Source organism: Pipistrellus hanaki (genome assembly GCF_964339955.1).
Source record: "Pipistrellus hanaki genome assembly, chromosome: 1".
Lineage (NCBI taxonomy): Eukaryota > Metazoa > Chordata > Mammalia > Chiroptera > Vespertilionidae > Pipistrellus > Pipistrellus hanaki.
In genome coordinates this window covers 187,268,771-187,283,383 of record NC_140503.1, presented here as the reverse complement: position 1 = coordinate 187,283,383, position 14,613 = coordinate 187,268,771, and positions in this window count along the sequence as shown.

Genomic DNA, 14,613 nt, shown 5'->3' with positions numbered 1-14,613 from the left:
AGGACATCAAAGGCAGCTTCTTCAGAAGATTCCTCTATTCTGAGGAGCTGAAAGAAACTGGGTTGAAGGAAGCTCTGTCAGAACACACTACCTGGGATCTTCTGTCCATGGCCATCATCAAGGTCGAGTTAATGACTGGGACTTCAAAAAATGTGGTCTTAGTGAAACCCAACAGAAGTCATCATGCTCTAATAGCCACATAAATATCCAAGAGCCGGGTTTCTGTCCTACTTTTGCCACTCACTGCCATTATAACTTTTGACAACTAATGGAACCATTTGCGGCTTAACTTATAACACATTGAGGTGACGGGCAGAATTGGGTTGGAATTCCAGAGCCATCGCTTAACTCATTACTGTATGATTTTAGGAAGGTTACATATCTACTACGAATTTACTTCTTTTTTTTTTCTTTTTTCTTTTTTTTAATATATTTTATTGATTTTTTACAGAGAGGAAGGGAGAAAGATAGAGAGCTAGAAACGTCGATGAGAGAGAAACATCGACCGACCAGGTGCCTCTTGCACACCCCCTACCGGGGATGTGCCCGCAACCAATGTACATGCCCTTGACTGGAATCGAACCTGGGACCTTTCAGTCCGCAGACCGACGCTGAATCCACTGAGCCAAACCGGCTTCGGCCGAATTTACTTCTTTTACCATAAGATGAGAATAATACATTAGAAGATTAAAAAAAAAAAAAAAAAAAAAAAGACATGAAAATTTGTTTGAAAAAAGCCAGACAAGCCCTAGACAGTTTGGCTCAGTGAATAGAACATTGGCCTGCCTACCGAAGGGTTCCGGGTTCAATTCCGGTCACGAGCACGTACCTCAGTTGCAGGCTCCTCCCCGACCTGGGCCCTAGTTGGGCACCTGCAGGAGGTAACCAATCGATGTGTTTCTGCCATATTGAAATTTCCTCTGTCTTTCCCTCTCTCTTCCATTCTCTCTAAAAATCAATGGAAAAATATCTTCTAGTGAGGAGGAAGAAAGGAAGGAAGACAAAAAAGGACTCTTGAAGGAAGGAGGAACTGTATCCAGGAAAACTTTGGTGGAGTACTGTGAGCAAACCTATTATTGGAGTGGATTCAGAAGGTCATAGTAAATAGAAATTTCTCCAGAGAAGATATACAAATGGTCAATAAGCACATGAAAAGATGCCCAACATTGTTAGCCATCAGGGAAAGACAAATCAAAATGACAGTGAGATACCACTTCGCACTCAGAAGGATGGCTATGATAGAAAGAAGAATAGCAAGTGTCGGGGAGGATGTGGAGAAATCTTTTCTAAAGAGGCAAATTTGTAGAGGTCCTTATGCTGTCATCACTGCCCTCCCTCCCCTCTTCTCACCTCCCATCTCATGTAGGCCAGCATTCCCTTTTGCTTATCATCTCAGGAATAGTTTATATAAGAACGAATGATCTGTCACTTAAGTGTTTGGTCAGATTCACCATAAACCTGACTATTCCTTCATGGAAAGATGTTTAATTACTGCTTTATTTTCTTCCACAAAGAAGGCTTTCTATTTTTCTACGTATTTGAAGCTTATCTCTAAGTTTTCAAATTCATTGGCATAAAATTGCTCAGAATATTCCATTGTCTTTTAAATCTAAAATGTATATGTAATTATTTTCCCATTTTACATCCTTAATATTGTCCATGTCTGCACAATCTCTTCCCCTCCATAAATCCTGACAGATGATTGTCTATTTTATTAATCTTTTAAGAAAAACAACTTTCATTTGTTGACTATATTGCATTTTACTGTATCATCTATTTCTGCTCATTATTATCTGCTTTCTTCTACTTGTTTTGAGTTTATTGTGGTGTTCTTTTTCTAATTCTTAAGTTGAATACTTAGCTCACTAAGTTTCTCCATTTCTTCTTTGCTAATATAAGCATTTAAAATTGTAAATGTCCCTCAAATATTACTTTCATTACATCTCATAAATTATGACATTTTAACTTTTATTTTTTAGTTCTAAATTCTATATAATAAAGGGTAATATGCAAATTGACCCTAACAATGAATGAGACCTGGAATGACCAGTCACTATGACTTGTACTGACCAGCAGGGCCAGACACTCAATGCAGGAGCTGCCCCCTGGTGGTCAGTGTGCTTCCACACGGGGAGTGCCGCTGAGCCAGAAGCTGGTTCATGGCTGGCGAGCACATTGGCAGTGTTGGGAGCCTCTCCTGCCTCCACAGCAGCACTAAGGATGTCAGATTAATGGCTTAGGCCCGCTCCCCACTGGGAGCCTAAGCCAGCAAGTGGACATCCCCTGAGGGTTCTGGACCGTGAGAGGGCTCAGGCTGGGCTGAGGGACCCCCACTCTCTGAGTGGACGAATTTTCATGCACCAGGCCTCTACTATTGGGTCGGCAGCTAAGTAATTGCGGGTTTCACACATATATGGCTTCAGTTGAATTTTTAGGTTTGCAGACGTAGTACAAATGTAAAACACATTTTGTTATTTGATAGTTGGCTATTCAGCTGTTAATCAGTAAAAAAAGTTTTTTGATCTGTTTTGTAGTTTTCGTTTGGTGTTCGTTGAAAAATGGAAAATCAAAAGGAACATTTTCGTCATATTTTGCTTTTTTATTTCCGCAAAGGGAAAACGCATCGCAAGCTCATAAAAAGTTATGTGCTGTTTATGGTGACGAAGCCTTAAAAGAACGGCAGTGTCAAAATTGGTTTGCCAAATTTCGTTCTGGTGATTTTTCACTCAAAGATGAAAAACGCTCTGGTCGTCCAGTTGAAGTTGATGATGCCCTAATCAAAGCAATAATCAATTTGGACTGTCACAGTACAACACGTGAGATTGCAGAGAAGCTTTATGTATCACATACATGCATTGAAAATCACTTAAAACAACTTGGCTGTGTTTTAAAACTCGATACATGGGTTTCTCACGAAATTAAAGAATCACAGTTAACGCAACGCATTAGCAGCTGCGATTTGCTAAAGAAATGTAATGAAAATGATCCATTTTTAAAACGACTGATAACTGGCGATGAAAAATGGGTTGTTTACAACAATATCAAGCGGAAAAGATCGTGGAGCAGGCCAGGTGAACCAACTCAAACAACATCAAAAGCTGATATTCATCAAAAGAAGGTTTTGTTATCAGTTTGGTGGGATTACAAAGGAATTGTCTACTTTGAACTCTTACCACCCAACCGAACAATCAATTCTGATGTCTACATTGAACAACTAACGAAATTAAACAATGCAGTTGAAGAAAAGCGGCCCGAATTGACAAATCGAAAAGGTGTTGTATTCCATCATGACAATGCAAGGCCACACACATCTTTGGTCACTCGGCAAAAATTAATGGAGCTTGGTTGGGATGTTTTGCCACATCCACCATATAGTCCTGACCTTGCACCATCTGATTACTTTTTGTTTCGATCTTTACAAAACTCCTTGAATGGTAAAAATTTCAATAATGATGATGATGTCAAATCGTACCTGATTCAGTTTTTTGCTAATAAAAACCAGAAGTTTTTTGAACGTGGGATTATGATGCTGCCTGAAAGATGGCAAAAGGTCATTGATCAAAATGGGCAATACATTACAGAATAAAGTTATTTAGTTCCATGAAAAAATTGTCTTTGATTTTCTGTAAAAAATCCGCAATTACTTAGTTGCCGACCCAATATTTTTACAATTCAATTATAACTTCTATTTGGACCTATGATCTACTAAAGAGTGGGCATTTCCATTTCCAAAGTTTATTTTATGCCTCATTTGTCATTTCATTGTTATTTGAATAACTTGCATTACAATTTGAAAAAATGGTCTACTTGGTTTTACAGAGTCCATGAGTCATGCTTTATTAACTAAACTAGAGGCCCGGTACATGAAAACTCATGCATTGGAGAGGGGCTTCCCTCAGCCCTGCCTGCCCCCTCTCACAGCCCAGGAGCCCTCAGGGGCAGGAGGTGACCAGGCAATCAGGGGAAGGCGATACCCCATCACACAATCTGCTGCCACTGCTGGCAGTACAAGCCTTGGCCAGCTCTGGTTACCTGAGCCTCGAGTGGCCCTGGGTGGCTGAGGAACTGAGGGGACTGGAGGACTCCGGAGGCAGGTGCATGTATTGGCTAGACATGCCTGTCACCCCGGTGGGGCTGAGGGGCTGGATGCTGCCATCTTGTGGCTGTGGGCACCGCCACCTTTCAGGTCATGGCAGTCAATTAGCATATTTCCTCTGTATTGGTTGTGGATGCTGCTATCTTTGAGGGCAATGCAGTAAATTAGCATATAACCTCCTTATTGGTTGTGGGTGCCACAATCTTTTGTGATGGCATGAGGGTCAATTAGCATATTCCCTCTTTATTAGATAGGATGCTTAATCAATGTTTGTAAATGCTTCATGAGACCTTGAGAAGAATGCACATTTTAAAATTATTATTTTTCTTTTTTATTTTTCAGTTAATGTTCAGTCTTTTGGCTCTATCTTTTCTTTTTTTTAAAAAAAATTGATTTATTGATTATTGTATCACATAATTGTCCTCATCCCTCTATTCCCATTCCAAAACCCTCCCTATTTATGCCGCCCCCCTCCCCTATTGTCCATGACCACTGGTTAGGCTTATGTGCATGCACACAAGTCCTTTTGTTGATCTCTCCCTCTTACCCCCACCCTTCCCTACCTTCCCTCTGAGGTTTGACAGTCTGATCGCTGCTTCTCTGTCTCTGGGTCTGTTTTCGTTCCTCAGTTTATGTTGTTCATTATTTCCCCTAGATGTGTGAAATCACGTGATCCAAGAAATACACTTACAAGAACCGAAACTGAGACCAGCCATAATGGTTATGCTGAGAGGCAAATGAATCAGTCTGTAGTGAGTTCCTTTCTGGGCCACCAGTTCTTTTGAGCCCCAATTTCAATGTCCAACAGTTCCTTATGTGTACATGTCAGCCATGATATTTCAGATCTGGTTGGTGGACAAATGGTGGTGATACAGGTCTGACCGTTTCTCGTTTGGTCCTGGGCATCCTTCAGCAACAAGCAGCTGCTGTCTCCTAGTATGGCAAGGTGTTGTCAGTGCCTTTCATCTCTGAACTGTTTCTCTTCCGTCTTCATGGCTGGACCACTCCTGTCACGGGTACAAAGTTTCACATATGTCCATTATATTAAGATTAATTGTGGTGTTTAAAAATTTTTTTTTTTAAATCTTTATCCAAGGATATGTGTATTGATTTTAGAGAGAGAGGGAGAGAGAAACATCAATTGGTTGCCTCCTATATTCACCCTGATGTGCCCCCACTGAAGATGGAACCGGCAACCTAGGTATATGCCCTGATTGCGAATTGAACCCCCAATCCTCTTGATGGATGGGATGATCCTCCAGCTACATCACCCAGAGCTAAAAAAAAATTATTTTTAAATCTGTCATGCCTGGTCAGCATGGCTCAGTGGTTGAGTGTTGACCAGGAGGTCACTGTTTCATTCTTGGTCAGCGCATATGCCCGGGTTGCAGGCTCGATCCCATGTGAGGCATGTAGGAGGCAGCTGACCAATGATTATTTCTCATCATTGATATTTCTATATCTCATTCCCTTTTTTTCTGAAATTAATTTAAAATTTTTTTTAAAAAAATCTATGTCAGAAGCTCAGCCATCTCAGCTGGGAAAGAGACAGAGACAGAGAAAGTGGTGGGAAGAGGGGGGAGGTTGAGGGGAAGAGAAAGAAAGACCTGAGCTGCCAGGAGTCAGAGTAGCTGATTGAAGCAACAAGCCAAAAATGAAAGAGCTAAGCCTTTAATCGCTTAATGCTACCGTACCAGCAAGAGGCTGAGCAGGAGAAAGTGCAGACTCCTCCCGTTTCATTTTCCCCCACGGAATGATGCGCTGGGCAAGGTCAGGTGGATCAATGGAGATGGAGATGTGGGAGTCATTTCACTGTTGAGGGAGTCCAGGAACAAAAGATCTCAATAGTTTATGGACACCGGGGTCAGGGGGAGGGGGAGGGGAAAGAGCTAGGAGTGGAAAAGTACTGAGGCCGCCTGAGTAAACATGTCTTCCAGGTTTTCCCCATTGCCCGCTTCAGGAGGCCTCTGCAGAGGCAGCTGAAGACCTCTGCCCCGGCTCAGATGGAGAGACCTAGAAATGGCCCAGGACCAAACCAGAGAGGGCCGGACCTGCATCACCACCCTTTGTCCACCACCCAGAACTAAAATGTCATGGCTGACATGTACACATGAGGAACTGTTTGACATTGAAATTGGGACTCAAAAGAACTGTTGGCCCAGAAAGGAACTCACTACAGACTGATTCATTTGCCTCTCAGCATAACCATTATGGCTGGTCTCGGTTTTGGTTCTTATAAGTGTATTTCTTGGAGCACATGATCTCACACATCTAGGGGAAATAATGAACAACATAAACTGAGGAACAAAAACAGACCTTTGACAATAAGACTGTCAAACCTCAGAGGGAAGGCAGGGGAGGGTGGGGGTAAGGGGGAGAGATCAACCAAAGGACTTGTGTGCATGCATATAAGCGTAACCAGTGGTCATGGACAACAGGGGGGTGGGGGCACACGTGGGGAGGGGTTTAGGATGGGAATGGGGGAGATGAGGACAAATATGTGATATCTTTTTTTTTTAATAAATATATTTTATTGATTTTTAACAGAGGAAGTGAGAGGGATAGGAAGTTAGAACCATTGATGAGAGAGAAACATCCATCATCTGCCTCTTTGCACGCCCCCCCCCCCCCCCCACTGGGGATGTGCCTGTAACCAAGGTACATGCCTTTGACTGGAATCAAACCGGGACCCTTCAGTCCGAAGGCTGTCACTCTATCCACTAAGCCAAACCGGTTTTGGCAAATATGTGATATCTTAATCAATAAATAAAATTAAAAAAAATTTTTTTTAAAGAGACCTAGAAATGAAGGCTCTGGGACTGGGAATGTGTGTGAAGAGCATGACTGGTCAGAGGGGCCCAGTGCTTGAATGCAACTCCCCTCAGAGGCTGCGCTGCATCGGTGCGCCCAGATCTGGTGTGGGGAGGGCACCTCCCCCGGGAGGTGTGCCAGGTGCAGCCTTCGTCATGGCCTGGGGTCATGCTTGGAAAATCACACATAGGTGTTTTAACCAGAAACCATACTCCTCCCTACATTGTGGGTTTGACTTATAAATAATTGAGAAAGGTGGGTTCCTGGTGATGGTGGATTTATTTATTTTCCCCAGTGGTCCTATTCATTTTTGTTTTACACAGTTGAGGCTAGTTTATTAGGAGCACACAATTTTAGAATTGTTATATCTTCCTGGCAAATTCAATAAGCATACTGATGCCCTCTACCTCTAATAATGTTTTTGCTTAACAACACTGATATTAATATATTGTTGTACTAGGTTTCTTTGTTGTTTTTTCCTGAAACGCTTGTCCCCTTCCCTTTATTTTCTTCTTGCCGCGCCAGCCAAGGGTTCAGCGAGCCTGAGCGGGGTCGATGAAGGATGGAGAAATGATAGACAAAGAGAAAAAGCTGGGTCTAGGTGGATCTTCTGTGCCTGGCTGAGGCCACACAACAGATCCAGCCTGCAGAGCTGATGCTTTATTTATAGTCAGGGACAAACAAGGTAATTTACAATGTTCTTGTAAGTTTCACTTGTTTTGGCAGCACTTGCTGCCCCTCCCACAGCCCACTAGCTACCCAGGAAAGATCTAGGGAGCAGTCACAAGATCAGGCTTAATTATGCTTAGAGCACATGTGTCAAACACAAGGCCCGCGGGCCAAATCCAGCCCGCCAGGCCTTGCAATGTGGCCTGCACCGCGCTATCATCACTGCACTCCACTGTCAGTTTATGACATTGTCAGTTTATGACTGTTCAGTAAACCATTCGGCCCGCGATTTAGGCTGGATTTTAGATTTTGGCCCCTTCTCTGATTGAGTTCGACACCCCTAGCTTAGAGGGCTGTGCCCTCCAAGCTGGGACTTGTTTGTGACTTTGCCAGCAGGTCAGTCGGAGGCTTCACCCTATAACTGCTTCCTACAATATCTGTATGCTTTAAAATGTCCCTTAAAAATAGCAGTTATCTATATTTAAAAAATCAAATTTGTTAAAACATTTTAGTCCATTAATATTTAGTATGATTTTTAATGTGGACCTTTTCAATTCCCCCCCACCCTCCCCATCTTACCTTGTTACTTTTATTTGTCCTAGATTTTCTATGCTTTCTATTTTCTTATTTTCCCATCTGGGGGTGCTGTTTTTTTCTTTCCTTTTCTATTTATCTCTAATTATTTGAACTTAGATACTTTTTCCTTTATTAATTCCCCTTGAGATGTTACTATGACTATTTAACTTAACAAAGTCTAAAGCTAAATGATTTCTTAGCCTCTGCCAGAAAGTAAAGGGATCTTAGAATACTCTTACTCTCATGACACTTCCTTTCTTCACACATATTCTATAGAACAGTATTTAGCTCTATTCTTTCTATTAACACCCCAAATTAGATGTTATTATTATTATACACAAATATTACTTATTTGGATTTGCATACAGATTTCCACTGAATATTATTTTAATCCTCTTTTTCAGACTACCTACTGAATCATTTTCTTTTTTCTTTATATCCTTTAGAAGTTTCTTTGCATAGATAGGTTTCTAGGTAGTAAATTCGGCTTTATAAGTACCTGTACTTATAAAGTACACATTTATAAATGTACTTATAAAATTCTGTTTATAAATGTACATTTTTTTCACCTTTGCTTTTGAAAGATACTTTTGTGAATATGAAATTCAAGGATGGTGGTTATTTTCTCTCAACAATGGAGGTATTATTCCATTATCCAGCTTCCTTGAGGAGATTGTCATTTTCACTCAAGGGCTGTTTCTAAAATCTTTCTGGGTTCTTAGTGTTTCCAGTTTCACTGGTTATACCTAAGCATGGATGTTTAGAAATTCTTTTTGGTGAGATACAATGTGGATTTCTTTTTGTTTTTCCTTCTTGAGATACAATGTGCTTCCCACTCTCCTTAGGTGATCAGAGTCCCCTTACTGGGATAGGCAGGAGGCTCAGTTCTGACCAGTTTTCACAAGGGCAGTTTTTAAGGAGTAGGGGCCATTGATGAAAGTTTGATAGCTAATAAAAAGAAACAAGTACAGCTTCTGGTATTATGGCTGACCTAGTGCTCTGAGGGATCTTCCACTGAAGATGTACTGAGACACTGTGTAGGACACATTATTTAAAACTAGAGGCTCAGTGCACGAATTTGTGCACAGGTGGGGTCTGGCTTGCCCGGCCCCCAATTGGGGCAGATCGGGGCTGGAACTCTCAGGAGAAGGAGATGGCATGTTGGCCAGCAGCCTGATCTGATCGGGGCCTGATCAGGGCCCAGCTGACTGCGGGAGGGGTTGAGGGTGATGGGTCGGCGGGCCCCACCCCCAATTGGGATGAGGGCTGATAGGGGCGGGGCCAGCCATGGGGAGGGCTATGGGTGGTGGGCCAGTCAGCCTCACCCTCTAATGCACATGTGTCAAACACAAGGCCCGCGGCCAAATCCAGCCCACCAGGCCTTGCAATGTGGCCCGCACCGCGCTGTCATCACTGCACTCTGCTGTCAGTTTATGACATTGTCAGTTTATGACTGTTCAGTAAACCATTCAGCTCGCGATTTAGGCTGGATTTTAGATTTTGGCCCCTTCTCTGATTGAGTTCGACACCCCTACTCTAATGGGATGGAGGGGGCCGATTGGGGCCAGTGGCCTGAGGAGGGGCCATGGGTGGTTGGCCAGCTGGCCTTGCCCCTGATTGAAGTGGGGGGAGGGGCGATCATGGGTGGAGCTGACTGGGGGGCGGGGCCTCAGGCCGATTGGAGAGGGGCCAGGCAGGGGAAGGGGCTGCAGGAGGTTGGCCAGCCATCTCCCACTTCTTATTGGTGTGTGTGTGTGTGGGGGGTGATCAGAGGCAGGGTCTGCAAGGGTGTGGGGCTGCGGGCTGATGGGAGCAGTGGGGGCCCATCAGAGGTGGGGATGCCTGGGGAAGAGGCTGGGGGAGGTTGACTGGCCGGCCACACCCCCTGATTGGGCTGGTTCACTGGCCAGAGGGGGCGTCATAGCGACGGGTTGTTCAGGTCATTGCAGCATTCTGGCCACTGGCTTTTTATATACTATATAGATACTGCTGGTCTCACAATAGGCAAATGAAAGCTCCAAGGGCAGCCCTCCTTTCCCCCCTCACTCTCTTCACTCCCTCCAAAGAAAGTAGGCTTGAGCTGGGGTCTGAGAGAGCAGTATTGAGTTGAGGCTAGAACAGTGGGCAGCCAGGTTGGGAAGGAAGAAGAGAACACATTTTTGTTGGGAACCCAACAGAATTTGCTATTCAACTGGCCAAGTACTGGAAGGAATATGTGGAGAAATGAGACTGAAAATTTCTTAGGGTAGTGAATTTATGGATTGAGATTTGTTTTTTTCTTCCCAGTTTAACTTGTTCAGATTTTTAAAAAAATGTTTCATATTTTTAGGCTATTGGCACTAAATGTCCAGGTAAGACCAGGACACACCTATATATTGATCTATTCACTCTAAGGATTCTGAAAAAAAATGTTTGGTTAGGTCTTAGGACGCAGCAGTGTTCTCAAGAAAACATTTCTTCCTGGTATATTTGTAGACTTAAATTTCATTCCTGCTTATCCTATTCCTCATATACCTATCTTCTGATAAAAGGAAATGTGTAACAAATATCTCTAAAGCATCTTCGGAAATAAATTTTAACCGATAAATCTTGTTTATTGTATCCTAGTGATATTTTAAAAGTCTAACGGCTAAAATTGAAGAATTAGAGATAAAAGTAGACTTTACTCAAACTTTCATATGATTTGGTCTGTATATCTCTTTACTGCTGCTCAAGGTCCTTGCTATGCCAAAATTGGGAGAAATTATGGAGTTCATGAAATCCTCATTTTACTGTTGAGGAAGCTGAAATACAGAGAGGTTAGTTAACCTGCCTATGTTTACACCATTGGTGGCTGATCCAGGCTCACCAAAGCCCTCTGATTTCTTTTTCTTTTTTCACAAAAATATTTTATTGATATTTTACAGACAGGAAGGGAGAAGGATAGAGAGTTAGAAACATTGATGAGAGAGAAACATTGATTAGCTGCCTCTTGAACACCCCCTACTGGAGATGTGCCCGCAACCAAGGTACATGCCCTTGACCAGAATCGAACCTGGGACCCTTCAGTCCACAGGCCGACGCTCTATCCACTGAGCAAAACCGGTTTCGGCCCTCTGATTTCTAATATTACAATTGCACAAGAATAGTAACTGAGGGACGCTAAGGCAGGATGACATGTACCACTAATGACAAGCATGCAGTACCAATAGAGGAGTCTGGAACTGATCTAGGTAGAACAGGATTTCATACAGGGAATCTGGTGTTTACAAAACCACTAGAAGTGCTGACTAACGTTGGGGATGAGCTTTCGGGATTGACTCCCTAACACTGTGGAATGGACCTGCCAAGGATATTCAAATCTCTGTCCCAGTGGTTCTCAACCTTTCTAAAGCCGCGACCCCTTAATACAGTTCCTCATGTTGTGGTGACCCCCGCTCACAAAATTATTTTTGTTGCTACTTCATAACAGTAATTTTTCTACTGTTATGAATCGTAATGTAAATATCTGTGTTTTCCGATCGTCTTAGGTGACCCTGCTAGCAGTTCTCAACCTGTGCGTTGTGACTATAGAACCTAAGACCATCGGAAAACACAGATATTTACATTACGATTCATTAACAGTAGCAACATTACAGTTATGAAGTAGCAACGAAAATAATTCTATGGTTGGGGTCACCACAACATGAGGAAGTGTATTAAAGGGTCACAGCATTAGGAAGGTTGAGAACCACTGCTCTATCCTATTAGTGATCAGAATCACAAGATGGGGTAGTTTCCAAAAGATCCATCCTAAATCTTTACAATTACTAGAAAAATAATACTTATGATAAAAAAAAAATTCTATTGCTGGCGAATTAGAAGTGGTATCTTTATTTATGAAGGACAACTTATTCATTGATTTTGTTTCTCCATTTATAACAGGTCTGCTCTACATTTACCCTAAATGTTTGATTGATTTTAAAAAAATGTTTTTCCTGTTTCTTATGTATTCATTTTAAATGATTAAAATCCAAGTGTTATGACTTTTCACTTGATTTTTAAAAGAAATATATTTTATTTATTTTTTACAGAGAGGAAGGGGAATAGAGAGTTAGAAACATCAATGAGAGAGAAACATTGATCAGCTGCATCCGGCACCCCCCCCCACTGGGGATGTGCCCACAACCAAGGTACATACCCTTGACCGGAATCGAACCTGGGGCCCTTCAGTCCGCAGGCTGACGCTCTATCCACTGAGCCAAATCGGTTTTGGCTTAATATTTTTTCATATTCATATTACATAGCCCACTGTATTACATAACTATATATAAAGTAATAAAACATTATTTTTATAGCCATAGAATCAAGAAAAAAGTTAATATGAAGGTTAACTGTTCTCTGAAAATTGACATGCAGAGCGTCACACATATCTCTACTGAGTTTTTAACAGCATTATTGAGATATTCACTTATTTGAAGATTTTTAGTATAATCATAGAAGTGTACAACCATCATCAAAAGTCTCTATTAAATTTCATCACTTTATTTTTAAATTCAATTTTCTAAATCTCATAATTTGGGCTGCTTATTCTTACTTTCATGCTGTAATAAAACGGAATGATACAGGGTGAAAATCATGGCCAGATGGCTGCAGGTTGAGATTACTCTGTTCAGGAGAATAATTTTAATAAACTGTAAAACCACCCCAACTATAATATCAATTAACACCAACCCAGGCATCATCAAGAATACAATGAGAAGTGTCTTGCTTGTCTAGCTAGTAACCATTAAGGAAAAGGAGATAAGTGCTGGCTGACATAATTTGTTCTAAATGAAACCATTCTGTTTTTGTTTTTTTCCTTAATAGTTCACAAATGATGAATCCTAAAATTTGGCTGATGACTGATACAAAATCTGGCCTGTGGTTTCAACCATGCATCCCCCCTGCTTTTTCAAAGATCAGTATGAGGTTTGGTCATGTCCAGTCTCTGGCATTGCCTTGTCAGCAGGGAGTGATTTAATGGTTTTATTAATTGCTCTGATGTTTCCTGGCACATAGTAGGCACTCAACTTGAATATTCATTGAGTGGATGCCTTGAACAGAGATTTCTCATAGTGTTTTCATGACCACTTTTCTATTTGTTTTGTCCATCAGCTGTTATCTTAAATGTCACTCACTTTAGAAAGCCTTTCTGATCCTCTGGGCGAGGGTAGATGCTTCTGAGCTCTACGTTCGACACCACTCTTATTATTGATGCAGTCTCCACGAGGGAAGTTTCCATGTTTATTTATTGTTTTCATCTTTATATTCCCAATTCCACGTTCAGTGCCCATCACACAGTAGGGGCTTAATCAGTCAGTATGTGTTGAATAAATGAAGTAAATTGAGATGTAATTTGTCTCTGTTGGAAGGTAAGAACTCATTCAACATAGCCAGGTGTTCTTGTACTTACCCATTCACCTGTCTTGACTTTCAAACTATTACCGCCCCCCCCCCCTTAAAAACAACTTTATTGAGGCATAATTTACATATCATAAAATTCATTCACTAAATTCTTCGTATTATTTTGTATTTTCCCTCTCATTTTCTGTGTGAAGTTCATTTTTCTGATGGGTGAAACCTTGGATGGCGAATGTGTTCTTAGATCAGTTTACTAGGGTTTCCTTCTGTCTCACGTTTCTATTGTGATCATCAGCAAATCATGCCTTTATGCCTTGGTTTCTGAGCTGCAAAATTGCACTATTAAGAGTTTTGTCATTGGATACTCTAAGGATTAAATAAAATGGCAGGCAAAAGATTTGATGCACGGTAGAGAGGTAATAACACAAACAATGTTGATTCCTTCCTTCTCTTCATTATCTTATTAACCTTTCACCCCCTCCTCACCCCCAACCCCCAACAGGAGATCTGCTCTTTCACCATCATCATTATTTTGTTCTAAGCACAGTTAAAAAAACCCCAAAAAACCCAACCTTCTTCCTTCCTTAGCATTTCTGCAAATCCCACTTCATGCAGAGGTTTAGCTTTCCTGACACAATTCTTAAGAGGTTTTTCTCCCTCTTTTTATTCAACCTTTGGCATATGCTTTTTCCTTCCCATCTTTTTAATGGGCTGGTAGGAAAAACAAACCCCACCTGAGATCATTAGAGAACAGGGGTCTCTTTAGTTCGCCTTTTCCCCTTCTTATTTACTGTATTTCATTTTGAACTCGGAATTTTATTTTCCAAAGCCTCCATTCTTTGACAGGTGTTTTTCTTTTCACTAGTACATCCTTTCGTCTGGAAATCAGATCTCTTTCCCCCCTGGATCTGTTTTCTGTAGTCTCCCCACCCCCTGATTGCTTGCTGTATTACCCTCACATCGCCCAGGTTTCTCCAGCTTCCACACGACCAAACCATTCCTCCCAGGGAGTAACATGACATCAGCATTCCTAATGCAAAATCTGTTCTATTCCAGAAACTACGTTTTATTCAAGCCCGTCCATTCAAGGACGACATTCG